Raw genomic sequence first — 14,720 nt, 5'->3', positions numbered from 1 at the left:
TATTTTCTTAAGTTTTAAGGGAGAAAATACAAGTTAAATCATCAAGAACATAACAAATTTCTTCTAACAACTTTAATCAGAAAAGTTACACCTCATTCACGGACTGTTTTGGACAACTTAAACATTTTAGTTTTCAAAACTGTTTTAGGTGCATGTAGTTCAAGGTTTTAGCTTTAAAATGACTACTTGCACATCTCCATACAATTTTTCTACAAATTATGGTGATTTTTACAAAACTGTCCATCATTTTAAACATCAATCCGGACCAGTCTGTGATCATGGACTTGTTCACACAAGTTAGAAGTCACTAAAAATTATGGGAAAATTTAGGAAGAAACTAGACTCATTTTCCAAACTCTCAGAATTTACGGAACTTGGTGTGGACATTTTATGATTTTTCTACAAATTTTCTAATAACAGTTACAGAAAATGTTATCAACAGAAAAACACTATCAATTTCATTTCACCTTGTAACATGTTGAGCAAGGTATAAATCATTATGTGATTATGTGTTATTACAATATAGGACATTTGTGTCTTAATATATATATATATATATATATATATATATATATACATCAGTTAATAAATGGATTTTGCTAGATAAAGCATAGAAATAACAAGGTGTTATGATCAAGTACATCCAATACATACAAGCGTTTGATTTAACTATGTTAAGTATAGTTTATGTACATTACTATTACTACCCTTATTTTGATAAACTATAATAGGTATAGTTTATGATACATTACACAATACATATACTTCAAATGGGTACATTTATACAAAAGGGAACTTTCATTACGCTACATGTAAATTCGTTAATGACTTTGTGAGACATTCGCTTCACATTGCTTATAAGTCCTGTATTGTAACCAAAGTCTCCTGGAGGGAGAGCGTGATAGTTGTATATAGATCTATATTGGGTTTGACAAACCCACACCCGAGCTGCATGCAACAGCTAGACCGACAGGTCTGAGGTGACAAATGTCATAACAATTCCGACGCCTAAAGAACGTCGTTTTCAGGCCAACTAGGTCATAGTATGGTTATAATAACTCACAGAAAGTATTAACAAACATAAGAATTTACGGAAAACTCATTAACATCATACGCGTTTATGTTGAATTAAACTCATATTATTTTCTGTAAATAAGGAAGGTTGCTTATACGTTTCGGTCTTTGGATATAAGACTACATTACACATTTTTTTTAAGGAAGAGATTGGAATTTTCTAGAAACAACCATACATTTGCTAAACAAGATTTTTCATTATTGTATACAAAAGCTTGTGAACTCACCAACCTTTGTGTTGACACTCTTTCAAACAACTTGTATTCTCAGGAAATCACTAAGCGGGAATATCAAGTGCATTTGGAGGATGGACGTTAAGGCGTCAAACATTTCATATTTTGTCAACATATAGTAATTGATTTTGAAACATGTAATGCATACAATGATGTAACTCTTTCAATTATATATATATATATATATATATATATATATATATATATATATATATATATATAGGTTGGTTTGTTTACTTTCATCACTATTGCCATTGTTTTTATGATACTATACATGAAGTCCTCCACCCCTGGACGTTTCCGCCATCATTGGTTTGGGGGTGTGACAGATTGGTATCAGAGCACGGTTTATAGTGAATTAAGTATATCAAACCACATAAGATATACAAACTATAAACACATTTGGGACTAAAAGTCTCTGATTTTAAATATTTCTCAATTGAATAGACTTTTAGAAAATAAATAGTCTTCCTGTTAAAGCATACATACATACATTACATGCTAGCATAGTGTCATAACTAGGGAGAACATAAAGTGAAAGAAGAGGAGTTGAACACTACGAGTATTCCTTGGCATGTGTAATCAGTTCTGCAAAGGATATAGCCTGATCAACTATATTCATCCGAGAAGTGACTTACGCTCACTGGGGGATAGTCGTAATGGGCAACAAGTCTAATAACCTAACTGTTAGAAATATGGTTTAGTGGCACTTGGAAATCTGAGAATCGTGATAATCACTTTCAAATCGAAGTATTTGGGTGGTACTCCCAAATCTCAATTGGATAAGACTCAGATAAAATCAGAGAGAAAAGAAAGAGAGATTGAGATGGTGTAATTTCGTGAGTACCAGAAAAAATGACTAAAATTGGTTATAAACCTGTCTTATCCGAAAAACTGTCAAAACTGTCATATAACAATTTTTCTCAACAATAAAAACTGTCATAAATCCGGGTTTTGTATAAAGATTAATTCAAAGTCAAAACCGGGTCAAATATTCAAAATTTGGATTTTCTGATGCATTTTTAATATAGCAATACACCCCAGCAAGGGGCTCTGCCCCTTGGACCCCGCTCCCAGGGGTGCTGCCCCCGGACCCCCGTTCGTTCAGGGGCTTCGCCCCTAAATGACAGTATACTTTAATACTTGATCAAACTTAAACAAGTGTGTACTCCACACCTTCCTTACTTGTTTAATATTTATCAAGATCATTTTAGTCAACAAAGTAATCCCTATTACACTTAAATAACATTGATGATAACAAATCACCAACACTAACTCCACTCTGCAAGGAACGCTCTAAGAACCAAATCTAAACATTTAAAATACTATAGGAGTATTTGTATATTGCTATAGCGCAGTATTATTAATATCCATTATGTGCTTCTTACCCCCCCCCCCTTTCTCGTGCAGACGCCATGGCAGGATTTCACCTACCAGGAGACCCGTACTTTCCCAATCAGGGAAATCCCGGCTGGATCGAAGAAGAGCCCGAAGAACCAATCGAAGAAGATCCCGAAGAAGAACCCGAAGAAGAAGAAGAAGAAGAAGAAGACGTCGAAATAGAAATGGACGAGGATGAAAGTGAAGAAGAGCCAGAAGTTTTCAACCCCCCTTACATCACGAGGGTACCTGCAAACCGTTGGGGGCACAACGGGCATGAGCCCCGTTGGGCAACAATAATCGAAAGGTGGAGCCGACAACAGTGCCAGCCGTCACCATATGGCGACCAACGTGGTTACTATGACCTCAGCCATGGGGGACCGGCTGACAGAGCCCTCCCCGTTATGGTCCAACACATCACGAACTTGGGGAACCAGAGTAGGGAAATGGCATACCAGGTTCGAAATCTCAGCGCTATTACGGCAGCCACCGATGCCCGCACCAAGGATTTGGAGAGGGACTTCTATCCAGTGGACCAACTCATCGAGGACCTCACCACTGCTCGAGCGGAGGTAAGGGAGTACCAGGAGAGGCACGCAGCTCTCGAGGAGAGAGTGATCGCGGCCGAATGCCGGATTGCGGAGCTTCAGGGAGCCTCGACCTCATCTCAAAGCCACCATGGACCAGATGCCACCCGCCGCGAGTATTGTTTACACTATTCAAAGGGCTTTTTGTGCTGTTCAAACTATCTTTTGCGTTGATGTAATGTAGACCCTTATGAGGTCAAACTCCCTCAAAACAATATGTATTAAAAAGCTATCTATGGTTTTGGCATGCATTTTACTTCATTGAATGTTGACATGAGATTTACTATGTGGTATTACAAACAATTTACAACTGATAATTCTAAGATTTTAAGTATACCTCGTTGTTATGTGTAATTAAAACTGTAATCGACCTAGAAATGATGAGTCCGACTTAGGACTTGTTCCTTGTTTGGTTGTGGACTTAGGGTAAACTCATTACTATCAACATTTTATTAAAATTTTAATTACGCATAACTAAGACACATCGAACGAATCTTAGGAATGAGTCAGACACGGAACCCAACGCATGACTCCGTTTGAGTCACCATTATTAAATTCATAAGTTTAATTGCATAAACTTTTCTATGAATTACTTGTTAATGCAATAAAGTTGGGTATAATACAATTGAGATAAAACAAGTAGCACTTGACATCTTTATTACTATTGAAGTCTTACCGACTGGTCATTTTTTTTAAAATTTATGACAGAACCATGCCACCAAGGAAAAGACCAAGACATTCCGGCAACACAGCACCACCCCCTCCGCCACCACCTCCGGAGTTTGATCCTGTGATGTTTTAGGCTGCAGTAATAGCAGCCGTGGTGGCAAAAATGTCGCAAATGGGTACAAATGGTTCCGGCGGTTCTAGATCCAGGAATACTAACTCAAATCATGGGGACAGCACGGGGCGTACTAAGGAGTGTTCTTACAAAGACTTCACGAATGGAAAACCCGATCCTTTCAATGGAAGCGGGGGCGTCATCGCGCTGATGCAATGGTTCGAAAGGACCAAAGCCGTCTTCGAAATCTGTGCTTGTCCCGAAGCGAGCAAGGTCAAGTATGCGGCATTCACTTTCACCGGAAAAGCTCTTACTTGGTGGAACGGCCGAGTTAAGTCACTTACTCCTGCAGTGGCTAACTCCATAGGATGGGAAAACTTAAAAGCATTGATGTTAAAGGAGTATTGCCCGAGGGGTGAAATACAAAAACTCGAAGAAGAACTCTGGAACCTCAGGATGTCGGGCACGGATCTTGAAACTTATACTGCTCGCTTCAATGACCTAGCACTCCTCTATCCAGCAATGGTCACTCCAGAGGAGAAGAAGGTGGAGCGATATCTCTGGGGGCTGTCATTCAAGATTCAAGACAGCATACTGGCCTCAAAACCCACTACCTTTGAAAGTGCCAAGGAATTAGCACAACAGCTTATCGATCACCGGGCTAGCCGTGGCACTGTGGTCGCCACCACCGACCAAACAAAAGGAGGGAACAACAAGAGGAAGTTTTGGAACAATAAAAAGAAACAACTGACGCAGGACCCCGCCAAGAAGCAATAGACTGTTGATGTCCGTGCAGCCACTACTGCTACCACTCCAGCGCCACCGAAACAGTACGCTGGAAATCTCCCTAAGTGCAACAAATGCAACTACCACCACAATGGTGCTTGCCGGGAAATGCACTGCAAAAACTACGACAGGAAGGGGCATACCGCTCGTTTCTGTAAAGTGCCAGCACGACCAATCAACCAAGTTGCTAATGCAGGGGCAAGCCAAACCTGCTATGGATGTGGAGAAGCAGGACACTTCAAAAGAAATTGCCCCAAAGCACAAGCTCCTAATGCCGGTGGTGTAGGGAGAGTCCTGGCAATAGGACATGGGGAAGCAGTCACGGATCCCACAATGGTTACCGGTACGCTTCTCCTCAATAACACATATGCATGCATACTATTTGATAGTGGAGCATAGAGGAGTTTTGTGAGCTATCAATTCAAACAATTTCTAAAACAAACCCCTCATTCATTAAAAGATACGTACGTAGTAGAAATGGCAAATGGGAAAGAAGAGCGCACTAATGATATATACTCAGGGTGTACCCTCACTCTAGACAACCATTCGTTTAAAATAGACCTGATGCCAGTCACAATAAAATGTTTCTATATAATCATTGGTATGGATTGGTTAAGTTCCCATCGTGCCGACATTCTATGTTACGAAAGGGCCGTTCACCTTAATCTGCCAAATGGCGAAACCCTCTTCATCTATGGCGACAAACCCAGTTCAAATTTGCAAATCATCTCTTACATCAAGGCCCAAAAGTATCTCCGAAAGGAATACCACACATTTTTAGCCCACGTAGTAGATACGAAACAAGAGGTGAAGGACATCAACGACATTCCCAAGGTGTGTAACTACCCCGATGTATTCCCCGAAGATCTTCCAGGTGTACCCCTCGCACGACAAGTCGAATTCCGGATCGACTTAATTCCAGGAGCTACCCCCGTCGCCAAAGCTCCATACCGCTTAGCACTGGCAGAAATGCAAGAACTGTCCAGCCAGTTGAATGAACTGTTGAGCAAAGGGTTCATCAGGCCAAGCTTCTCGCCTTGGGGAGCACCGGTCCTGTTTGTAAAGAAGAAGGACGGATCTTTTCGCATGTGCATAGACTATCGGGAGCTAAACAAACTCACTATCAAAAACCGATATCCCCTACCCCGAATCGATGACCTCTTCGACCAACTCCAAGGAGCAAGCTATTTTCAAAAATTGACCTGAGGTCGGGTTATCATCAACTACGAGTTCAAGAAGAGGATATTCCCAAGACTGCGTTCAGAACTCGCTACGGGCACTACGAATTTATAGTAATACCCTTCGGGTTAACGAACGCACCGACGGTATTCATGGACCTGATGAATCGAGTGTGCCGACCCTACTTAGACAAATTTGTGATCATATTCATCGACGATATTTTAATCTACTCCCGAAGCGAGGAAGAGCACCGTCAACATCTTCGGCTAATCTTGGAAACACTAAGGGCGGAGAAGCTTTATGCCAAATTTTCTAAGTGCGAATTCTGGATCAGAGAAGTGAATTTTCTTGGCCATGTGGTCAGCGAAAAGGGGATACATGTGGATCCCTCTAAAATCAAAGCTATCGAAAATTGGTCAGCACCTACAACTCCGACAGAAGTTCGACAATTTTTAGGGCTCGCCGACTACTACCGAAGATTCATACAAAACTTCTCCAAGATCGCCAAACCACTCACCACCTTGACTCAGAAAGGTGTGGTATTTAAGTGGGAAGATAAACAAGAAGCCGCTTTCCAGACGTTAAAACAAGCCCTATGTAGCGCACCGGTTTTGTCTCTTCCAGAAGGAACCGATGGCTTCGTGGTATATTGTGATGCCTCAAAGCAAGGCCTCGGATGCGTGCTCATGCAGAGAGGGAAAGTCATCGCTTACGCATCAAGGCAACTTAAGACACACAAAGTTAATTATACCACCCACGACCTTGAGCTGGGAGCAGTTGTGTTCGCCTTAAAGATCTGGAGGCACTACCTCTACGGCACCAAGTGCACCATCTTCACTGATCACAAAAGTCTTCAGCATATTCTCAATCAGAAAGAACTTAACATGCGGCAAAGAAGATGGGTAGAGCTGCTGAATGACTACGAATGTGAAATTCGCTACCACCCGGGCAAGGCCAATGTAGTGGTCGATGCCCTAAGTAGGAAAGAATATTTGGGCCGCTGAGTAAAATTTTTAACCATAACCATCCATTCCCACCTGGCCACGCAGATCAAAGATGCTCAGCTAGAAGCCTTGAAACCAGAAAACGTGGCAAACGAGGCATTAAGAGGAATGGATAAGAACTTGGAAGTCAAGGATGATGGAGCTCGCTATCTCATGGACCGAATCTGGACACCGAAGTTCGATGGGTTTCGAGACGTTGTAACGAATGAAGCACACAAGACTCGATACTCCATCCATCCTGGGTCAGATAAGATGTATCTAGACCTCAAAAAGTTATACTGGTGGCCAAACATGAAGGTTGAAATTGCTACTTATGTGAGCAAGTGTCTGACTTGCGCCAAGGTCAAAGTAGAATATTAGAAGCCATCAGGACTACTTCAGCAGCCGGATATACCCGAGTGGAAGTGGGAGCGGATAACCATGGACTTCATAACCAAGCTGCCTAAGACATTGGGTGGGCTTGATACCATATGGGTTATCGTAGATAGATTGACCAAGTTCGCGCACTTCTTACCGATAAAAGAAACAGACAAGATGGAGAAGTTAACCAGGACGTACATCAAGGAGATCGTGCGACTGCATGGTGTACCAATATCCATTATCTCTGACCGAGATAGTAGATTCACCTCGCGGTTCTGGCAGTCCCTACAGAGATCTCTGGGAACTAGGCTTGACATGAGTACGGCCTACCATCCACAAACCGACGGGCAAAGCGAAAGAACCATCCAGACGTTGGAAGGCATGTTGAGAGCCTGTGTGATAGACTTTGGTAAAGCATGGGATACTCATTTACCACTTATCGAATTCTCCTATAATAACAGCTATCACACTAGCATAAAAGTCGCTCCGTTCGAAGCTCTCTATGGTCGCAAGTGCAGATCACCCCTGTGTTGGGCCGAAGTGGGGGATACTCAGCTAGCTAGGGGGCAAGTCCCTAATAGCACCCTTACTGGTCCTGAAATCATAAGGGAGACCATAGAAAAGATTGTTCGAATTCGAGAAAGGCTGAAGGCCTCCCAAGATCGGCAAAAGAGTTACGCAGATAAGCGACGCAAACCTTTGGAATTCCAGGTTGGTGATCGAGTACTACTAAAAGTTTCCCCTTGGAAAGGAATGATACGTTTCAGCAAGCGTGGGAAACTAAACCCAAGGTACATTGGTCCATTCGAAATCCTTGCCAGGATTGGACCAGTGGCATACAAACTTCGATTACCTCAAGAACTCGACAAGGTACATCCCACATTTCACGTGTCGAACCTAAAGAAGTGTCTGTCTAACGAGACACTCGTAATACCACTCGACGAAATCTAAGTTAACGAAAACCTCCACTTCGTGGAGGAACCAGTCGAGATCATGGATCGGGAGATCAAAAGAACGAAACAAAGTCGCATTCCCATAGTGAAGGTTCATTGGAACGCGAAACGAGGACCTGAGTTCACCTGGGAACGCGAAGATCAAATGAAACAAAAATACCCGCATCTCTTCCCAAACCCTTAATGTCCCAGTCAGAGTTTAAATTTTGGGACGAAATTCCCTCTAACGGGGGAATGATGTGACAATCGTCAATTTCAAATCAAGTCAAAGTCAACAAGTCAAACCGATCGACCCGATTAACCCTTGTGTATTAGGGTCCACGTTATGTAATTACTATTCATTGCGCAATTTTAATGAGAAATCATCAGTTGGAAATTTGTGTGTTTGATTTCCGTAGCCTTAGAAATGCTGAACTCAGAGACAAAGAGATAACATGCCATTTCACGCTCATCGGGAGTGTGTACGACACTAAATCATGGCTTAACGGGGTTTACGGACCTTGAGTTGCGAAGCCGAACACTCACAAGTGTCACACACGAAACCTCTCTCAACCGATTTCACTCTATCTCTCTCTATCTAAAATCTCTCCAAGAATGTGAAATCTCTCCCAAATCTCTCTCAAAACCCCTTTGGAGTTATGTTGATCATTTGAGCCGTCCCGACCCTTAACCGTGTCAAAAATCGCTTAAAGCGAGGTTAGAACGGGTAAAATACCCCAAAGGACCCGAAACCTCCCCCTAGGGCCGAAGCCTCTTAGAGGTCGGACCCTCTTGGGTTGGAACCGCAGTGTGCGAGCCGCAACCACGCCCGCGACAGGACCCTCGGACCGCAGCTTCCTCCCCCGGATCCGCACCCGCTGTTCGGTTTTAGGCTGCTGATGACTGAGATTTCGCCTGAACTTCGGATTTCACCCCTTTTTCACCCGGTTTTCGATCATTCCTTCATTTTAAGTCCGTTTCTAATTATTTTAACGCGGTATTTTCTCCAGAAATCATTTTTTAACTTATAAGACCCTAAATAATCATAATTTGGGCATATTTTCATAAAAATATTTATTTGAGAATAAAATCTTTTAAGTGGGATCTTGGGGTGCAGTGTGGATCTTGCCATAATATTTGACACAAACCACCACCCCATACCCATTCCTTTGACCAATTCTTGTACTCCACCCCACTCCTAGTCACCTCAAGGCCTTACCCCACTCATTTTCCCAACAACTCACGTCCAAAAAGAGCTGGAGAACCTTCTTTCACTCTTCACTTCACACATTTTCCCCATTTTCTCCAAGTATCAAGCATCACTTTTCTCTCAAATTCCCCCACTCCAAATTCGAGATTTAAGGGCCGATCTTCAAACTTTCTCTCATTATTGGTAGGTTTCATCACCCTTATTATGATTATTACACTTCATTTACACAAATCATTGATTATTTGCACAAATCCATCATTAATTATGCTAGATCCTTGAATCTTCAAAGTGATCCTTCAAGTGTTCTTGAGTTGAACACTTCTCTCCTTCAACATCAATCCCATGACATCACTCAAGGTGAGTTCATACCCCAACAATTTCATATTTTCTTAAGTTTTAAGGGAGAAAATACAAGTTAAATCATCAAGAACATAACAAATTTCTTCTAACAACTTTAATCAGAAAAGTTACACCTCATTCACGGACTGTTTTGGACAACTTAAACATTTTAGTTTTCAAAACTGTTTTAGGTGCATGTAGTTCAAGGTTTTAGCTTTAAAATGACTACTTGCACATCTCCATACAATTTTTCTACAAATTATGGTGATTTTTACAAAACTGTCCATCATTTTAAACATCAATCCGGACCAGTCTGTGATCATGGACTTGTTCACACAAGTTAGAAGTCACTAAAAATTATGGGAAAATTTAGGAAGAAACTAGACTCATTTTCCAAACTCTCAGAATTTACGGAACTTGGTGTGGACATTTTATGATTTTTCTACAAATTTTCTAATAACAATTACAGAAAATTTTATCAACAGAAAAACACTATCAATTTCATTTCACCTTGTAACATGTTGAGCAAGGTATAAATCATTATGTGATTATGTGTTATTACAATATAGGACATTTGTGTCTTAATATATATATATATATATATATATATATATATATATATATATATATATATATACATCAGTTAATAAATGGATTTTGCTAGATAAAGCATAGAAATAACAAGGTGTTATGATTAAGTACATCCAATACATACAAACGTTTGATTTAACTATGTTAAGTATAGTTTATGTACATTACTATTACTACCCTTATTTTGATAAACTATAATAGGTATAGTTTATGATACATTACACAATACATATACTTCAAATGGGTACATTTATATAAAAGGGAACTTTCATTACGCTACATGTAAATTCGTTAATGACTTTGTGAGACATTCGCTTCACATTGCTTATAAGTCCTGTATTGTAACCAAAGTCTCCTGGAGGGAGAGCGTGATAGTTGTATATAGATATATATTGGGTTTGACAAACCCACACCCGAGTTGCATGCAACAGCTAGACCGACAGGTCTGAGGTGACAAATGTCATAACAATTCCGACGCCTGAAGAACGTCGTTTTCAGGCCAACTAGGTCATAGTATGGTTATAATAACTCACAGAAAGTATTAACAAACATAAGAATTTACGGAAAACTCATTAACATCATACGCGTTTATGTTGAATTAAACTCATATTATTTTCTGTAAATAAGGAAGGTTGCTTATACGTTTCGGTCTTTGGATATAAGACTACATTACACATTTTTTTTAAGGAAGAGATTGGAATTTTCTAGAAACAACCGTACATTTGCTAAACAAGATTTTTCATAATTGTATACAAAAGCTTGTGAACTCACCAACCTTTGTGTTGACACTCTTTCTAACAACTTGTATTCTCAGGAAATCACTAAACAGGAATATCAAGTGCATTTTGAGGATGGGACGTTAAGGCGTCAAACATTTCATATTTTGTCAACATATAGTAATTGATTTTGAAACATGTAATGCATACAATGATGTAACTCTTTCAATTATATATATATATATATATATATATATATATATATATATATATATATATATATATATATATATATATATATATATGTTGGTTGTGTTTACTTTCATCACTATTGTCATTGTTATGATACTATACATGAAGTCCTCCACCCCCGGACGTTTCCGCTATCCTTGGTTTGGGGGTGTGACACTCGAATTGCTCTAGCCTCTTCTTGTTTCCTCAAGCCTTTCCTTCATTCATTTGATCACAAGCCACCAAGATCACTAAAAAGCCTTTAGATCTTCACACACACACACACACAATTATGGTCGATATGGAGGGTTCTGGAAGCAATAGGGACGAAGGGTGGCTGAATGAGGCGTTTAAATAGGGTGCAAACCCCTTAGATTAGGGTTTTGTCCAGACAGTGCGGACTCGTCGAGTCCGGACGCCGACTCGTCGAGTCACTCACTTAACTCCCGTGTCCAATCCGCTTCTACTCGACGAGTTGGACCACCAACTCGTCGAGTCCCAAGTCAAAATGAGAAATATACTTGAATAAAATGCATACCAGAAATCGTGTGCTACATTCCATTTTCTCGGTATGAGTCTTTTTTGAGTTTTGGCTTCAATCATCGCTGCATATCCAATATGTACATTTGACATAATCAGGGAAATTCTTTGCTTGTACTTTTTCCTTTGTTTCTATAGTTTCACATTGGTGGTCAAACGAAGGGATTGAATTATAAAATGACAAATTAACATGCACGTAGTTAAATTGGCGAAGGTTAAAAGCTTTTAAATTGGTTAATGAGTTTACTGCTCGTATCATTTAACATAGAAGCTCCTTTTTCATTAAATTTGAGTAATTCATGCATGCCAATATGTCATCATGCATCATCTATAAATTCACTATTTGACCAAAAGTCAACATCTTTACATTTCTAACCTTTTTTTTTTTTTTTGTGTGTGTGTGTGTGTGGGGGGGGGAGAGGAACAACTAATCAAGTGGTTGTCTAAACTCTAAATCATGTAAATGAAGCAGTTTGACCAAAATTCAATATCTCAATATGTGTTTCCAATCTTTTTGTTTGCAAGGTAGCTTCTATTCCGAGGGATAAAAGTGGTGCTTGTCTCCAAATGGAGTTGGCTTACAGTGACACGGCACACATTTTATCATTTTTACTATAATGGATGGATTTCCCATGTTCATGTTTCCTTCAGACCTGTTTAAACTTTTGTTATATGGTTGTACACGCGATTAGTATTGTAAATAACCAAGCAAACAATTAAACAAAATCCGTATATCATTTCCATGTTGGCAAGTCACCATAACATCAGTTTCTCTTTCAGGTATTGCCAGATGGAAAACCAAAACTTACTTCGTTTGGGAGAAAGGCGACCATTAGAGAGTTTTACGGTATGCAAATATCAAAAATCTGTGAACTTGAAAAAATGGTCAATGATTTGAGTTTGACTTTTAATTGTGTGAGAGTTTCAATTTCGTGTGGATTGAACTCCATAGGGTTACATCATATTAGATTCACCTGATGTAAATTTGACATGATGCTTTTGGTCAATCAGCGTCTGCTTGCGAGCAAGATGTTGTATACTAGATTTACAATGGGTCAGGATTGTTAGGAGAATAACTTTTTTGCATAAATGTTAGACACCAAACTATTTTTTTATTGATTTATAAAACAAAAACGTAACTCAAAGAAAATTTCTGACGATGCTGCCACCCCTCAAACGTCTATTAACAAACCACTCATTGGAGCTAGAAGTCAATGAAGGTGATATTCAACCAATTAGAAAGACGATAGAAAAAATAACACAAAAAATACAGATCTTGATACGGAAAGAGAAGATGCATGTGGTATCTGCTTAGAGCCTGCACCAAGATGGTTTTTTGCCCAGCTGTTATGCAATGTGGCATCAATTGCTTTACAAACATGTTTCCCATTTCTTATTTTTTAGGTTAAAATTTTAAGATCTTTATAGGAATCCTGCCCTTTTTGTCATGCTAGCTTGAAGAGAGTCAACTCAGAAGACTTATGGGTTCTTCCATGCAGAGGAGATGTGGTTGACCAAAAAACCATGTCAAAGGAGGACAAGAAATGGTTTTATAATTATGTTAACAAGCTGCCTAAAGATGTCCCAGATGTTGTATTCTTACTATTTATTTTAATCTGAGTAACGTAAAAGGTAGAACGTTTTTCGTGTATATTTGTAATTTTAATGCAAGTGATTTTGTAGTTGATTTCTGGAAAATACGTACATTCCCAAAGTAGAACTTAACTATTGTTTTCAATGGAGAATGTTTTCTCTAAAGTTCCTAGTATGTTAAATCTCTTACACTTATGTAGTTCAAATTAGCCGTGAAAACCGTACATTTTCATCACACTTTTTTCTTGTTTCTCTAATTATTATCTACTATCTACCTATAATGGAAAAGTGCCTTCCATTTATAGAAAGTGAAGTAATTTCCTTTTATAAATGTAATAGAGTTGTAGAAGAGGGTTGGATCCATAGTTTAATATATATATATATATATATATATATATATATATATATATATATATATATATATATATATATATATATATATATATATATATAAATAAAGGGAACTTGAGGGTTGGATCCATATATATATATATATATATATATATATATATATATATATATATATATATATATATATATATATATATATATATATATATATATATACAAAGGGATCTTCCCTAACGAGGGTTTAGTATCTAAACTTAGGTGAGACTGTAATGTATATTCACTTTTTTTTTCTCTCTCTCTCTCTCTCACTATATATATATATATATATATATATATATATATATATATATATATATATATATATATATATATATATATATAGGGGATAGGGAATATACATTACAGCCCCACCTAAGCTTGGGTACTAAATCTTTAAAATATGTCGTTTTAACTTAGTAAACATACTCGGTTGGTTTTCACTTGGTAAATATATCATCATCGATAACATTTCTTTCCTCTATTATCGTTTTACCATCCTTGTTTTCTTTCCTCCATTATAGTTTATTACTTCACCATAACGAACATTACTTTTTTCACTGTCACAAAGTTCGAAGATAATCAATATTCTCGCTTCGTTATCAAAACTATTGCGTCGATCTTGAATCTACACATTCAAGTGTTAATCGTGAATCACCTAACCACAATCTTTATATAGTAAAATGACGTATTTTCATGAGGTTTAATACCTAAGCTTAGATGGGGTTGTAATGTATATTCACTTTTCCCATATATATATATATATATATATATATATATATATATATGTGTGTGTG

General features: G+C 38.6%; 1 pseudogene; it reads left to right on the top strand.

The window, feature by feature from the left end:
• The window catches only part of LOC145066456 (E3 ubiquitin-protein ligase AIRP2-like), a 50,261-nt pseudogene extending 36,698 nt beyond the window's left edge, over positions 1–13,563 (top strand).
• Positions 13,564–14,720: the final 1,157 nt, after the last annotated feature.

This window comes from Lactuca serriola, chromosome 1, assembly GCF_051521515.1.
Source record: "Lactuca serriola cultivar US96UC23 chromosome 1, Lser_US96UC23_V15, whole genome shotgun sequence".
Classification (NCBI taxonomy): Eukaryota; Viridiplantae; Streptophyta; class Magnoliopsida; order Asterales; family Asteraceae; genus Lactuca; species Lactuca serriola.
Note: the sequence above shows the minus strand (reverse complement) of the source record. Positions and strands in the feature narration are given on the sequence as shown.